The sequence below is a fragment of the Dendropsophus ebraccatus genome, chromosome 6 (genome assembly GCF_027789765.1).
Source record: "Dendropsophus ebraccatus isolate aDenEbr1 chromosome 6, aDenEbr1.pat, whole genome shotgun sequence".
NCBI classification, from domain to species: Eukaryota; Metazoa; Chordata; class Amphibia; order Anura; family Hylidae; genus Dendropsophus; species Dendropsophus ebraccatus.
The window spans coordinates 15927726-15931730 of NC_091459.1; the positions used below are offsets into that span (position 1 = coordinate 15927726).

A 4005-nucleotide genomic window follows, 5' to 3' on the forward strand; every position below is an offset into this window, starting at 1 on the left:
GTCAGGAGTGAAGCACACACACCACTCTGAAGCCAGCACTATATGGGATTACATTATATTAGAGAGTTATACTGTATGTCTTGGGGTCATGGTTTTCTTATACCAGATAACCCTATTAGATATGGTCAGCTAAAGGAACTGCTTCATGCTGCTGTGGCATATTGCACGACTTATCGGTAATGGCCGTGTAAAGGAGCCAGCAATCAGCTGATGAGCGAGCAAATGCTTTATCATTGGCTGATAGAATTTTTATTTTTTTTGCACTGAACCTGGAAGCACTACAATACCAAGTCAATACCTGGAGAGGACAGAGCGAGCTGTCCTAACATCTTCCTGTTCTAAAAATCCATTTATTCTATGGTTCCCAGATATTAGGGTCGGCTCACACTACGAAATCCGCGCCGATAATTTCCATCAGATTCCGTCGCTAGTATGTGCTCACGGCCGCACTCCTTTCCGTCGGCCCCATAGACACCATTCTTAGCAAAAAGGCAAAGAAGGGATCTGATAGAGTTTTTCCTCCTGTCTAAGCATAGGATGTGCAGCCATTAGCAATGCATTCACACGAGTGTACAATTCATCGAGCTCTAAAAACAAATGCCGGACTCACCGATTGGCACTCTTTGCCAGTTCCGTGTAAAAGGGCCCATATACACCGGACCCACTGGTGACGTGCTGTCCCTGCTCTGCTGATTACATTTTGAATAGTGATGAGTGAACTTGCCGAAGGTTAAAGGGGTTATCCAGCGCTACAAAAACATGGCCACTTTCCCCCTACTGTTATCTCCAGTTTAGGTGGGGTTTTGAAACTCAGTTCCATTAAAGTAAATGGAGCTTAATTGCAAACTGCACCTGACCTGGAGACTACAGTAGGGAGAAAAATGGCCATGTTTTTGTAGCACTGGATAACCCCTTTAAAGGGGTACTGTGGAAAGTGGGGTTTTTTTTCAATAAGTTTTTATTGAATTTACATATCAACGAAGGTGTTACAATCATATATTCTGTCAATACCTTACGGTTAAAGGGGTTATCCAGTGCTACAAAAACATGGCCACTTTCTTTCAGAGACAACACGACTCTTGTCTCCAGTTAAGATGCGATTTGGAATAAGGCTCCATTCACTTCAATGGAACTGAGCAGCAAAACCCCGCCCAAGCTGGAGACAAGAGAGTTGGCTGTCTCTGGAAGAAAGTGGTCATGTTTTAGTAGCGCTGGATAGCCCCTTTAAGCTTCTGGATTCTGCTCAGCTGCTCTAAGCTCAGCAGGGAGTGGAGCTTTCTAGAGCAGCAGCAAATCCCCACCTGCTCTGGACAGTTCCTGACAGAGGAGGCAGCAAAGAGCAGTGTCAGACTGGGAAAATGCACCACTTCCTGCAGGACATACAGCAGCTGATAAGTACTGGAATGCTTTTTTTTTTTCCATTTTTTTACAAATTATTTACAAATCGGCATAACTTTCTAATACAAGTTGATTTGGGGGAAAAAAATAAAGGGGTACTGCCAAAATTACATTTATCAGCATCTTAACTGAATATCATGTGAATATAATAATATTTTTTTAAAACGTTGAGTTTCTGAGAACCCATCCCCCTGAATAACGAAAGCCGAGGCATTGTATATCCCTGGACGCTACAGAACACATCCTCCTGCTGACAAAGCCAGCACTGCTCCTCTCTGCTTGTTTCCTATGCAATGATTCGGGTCTCCCTGTGCCCACACATGTATGTGCAGAGCAGATCACTGTGTCACCTTATGCTGCTTTTTATCCTAGTGTGTTAAAGGGGTTATCCACCACTACAAAACAGACGAATCTAACCTGCCGATATGTCCTTATAGCACAGGAGACGGCGAGGAGGAAGATATGTCTCTTACCTTCCTCCTCTGTGCTGTTCCTGTGCTGTTAGCAGTGTAATCCTCGGTCCGGAGCACTGCTTCACCCCCAGAGTGCGAGGTGGCTCCATTGAATATCATTAGAAGGAGCGGGGCGGCTCGTGCTCCAGACCAAGGATTACACTGCTAACTGCACAGGAACAGCGCAAAGGAGGAATACATGTACTTTTCTCCCCAGGGACATATCAGCAGCTTAGATTTGTGTAACCTGCTTATAGTTTCCCCTTTAAAGGGGTTATATAGCGCTACAAAAACATGGCCACTTTTCCCCCTCTCTTGTCTCCAGTTCAGGTGCGGTTTGCAATTAAGCTCCATTTACTTCAATGGAACTGAGTTTCAAACCCCACCCAATCTGGAGACAACAGTAGGGGGAATGTGGCCATGTTTTTGTAGCGTTGGATAATCCCTTTAAAGGGTACGTGCACACTACGGAATCCCAACGGAACACCCGCCACGGACTCCACAGCTCATGGACGCGCGCATCTCCACTGCTCCCATAGGCTTCATTCTATGATTTGCTAGATTGCGTTGTCCACCCGAAAAATGAACCCACGAGCTGTGGAATCTGCGGCCGGTGTTCCATTGGGATTCCGGAGTGTGCACATACCCTCACAGTGCAGAATGTTACTGGTAGCTGAAAGGAGATGGGGGGGGGGGGGGGGGGGGGGGGGGGGAGCAGCATGGACCGGAGGGAAGGAATGAAAATACAAGGAATGAAGCACCTTGTAAATTTAGTTGGTCATAGGCGAGTCTCCTTTAGATGATATGACGGCACTGGCCTTTTAGAATGAAATACTGTTGGAAAAGCGACACTTATTTTACCTTCCCAGTATAAGCCAGGACAATTTATACACTGTGGACCAGGAGTAAGTTTTAGAATATAAGGGGATGTTCACACTGAAGAATAGGTGGGGAATTTCAAGTGGAATTTACGCTTAATTTTATGCATATTCCACTTAAAATTCCGCCCATAACAAAGATACAATGTCCCATTGGGTTCAATGGGATTTCTGCTGCGTTGTTCACATGGTGGAATTTACGCGCAGAATTTTCGGCTGTAGATCTGCTGTGCGCCCCAAAGAATTGACGCGTCTGCTAGAGAAATCCCATAGAAGTCATTGGGGCTTTGACTTTTTGGATTCTGCCATAGTGGAAAATGAGAAAACGTTCCTCTTCAAATCTTTATCAATTCCTCAGTGTGAGTAAGCCTATGTGACGCCCCCACAGTTACAAGTGACCTCTGGCCCACACACAATCCCCAGTGTGAATCAGCTGGTTACACTGGGAAGCTGCGGGGAATGGAAGTGTCACTGTATGAGGCAACCAAAGCTCCTGGTAAGTGGAGGGAACAGAGCAGCAGTTTACCCTTACGCAAGAGTGTCCCTTTAAAATGGGAAGATTTTTCTACTAAGTTTTATTGCTTCATTGATATATAAGAGGCTAAAGTCCCTTTTATTGGAACCTGCAAACAGCTAGTATATTAATCAAGGGACTCTGTACACAACATTCAATACTAAGAAATGAATCAATTAATTCTGTTAGAACAATTTAGTAAAGTTGGCCTGTTAAAAGGGTACTCCAGCGAAAATCATTATTTCAGATCAACAGGTATCAGAAAGTTATATAGATTTATAATTTACTTCTATTTAAAAGTCTCTAGTCTTCCAGCTTTTCTGCAGGAAGTGGTGTATTCTCTGCAGTCTGACACAGTGCTCTCTGCTGCCACCTCTGTCCATGTCAGGAACTGTCCAGAGCAGGAGAGGTTTTCTATGGGGATTTGCTCCTGCTCTGGACAGTTCCCAACATGGACAGAGGTGGCAGCAGAGAGCACTGTGTCAGACTGAAAAGAATACACCACTTCCTGCAGGTCATACAGCAGCTGATAAGTATTAGGAAGACTAGATTTTTAAATCTATATAACTTTTTGATACCAGTTGATCTGAAAGAAAAAGAATTTCGCTGGAGTACCCCTTTAAATGGTGGACAGGCATATATGATATGGTCTGTCCACTATGCAAGTGCAATATAAGTTAACAGATACACTATCTAGAATATAGAATATTAACTTATAGCTTTAAATTACACTATACAATAAAAACAACAACGACAAGTCATG

General features: G+C 44.0%; 1 pseudogene; it reads right to left on the reverse strand.

The window, feature by feature from the left end:
* Window positions 1–253: 253 nt before the first annotated feature.
* On the reverse strand, window positions 254–504 carry LOC138796098 (U2 spliceosomal RNA; annotated as a pseudogene).
* Between the last annotated feature and the right edge of the window lie 3501 nt (window positions 505–4005).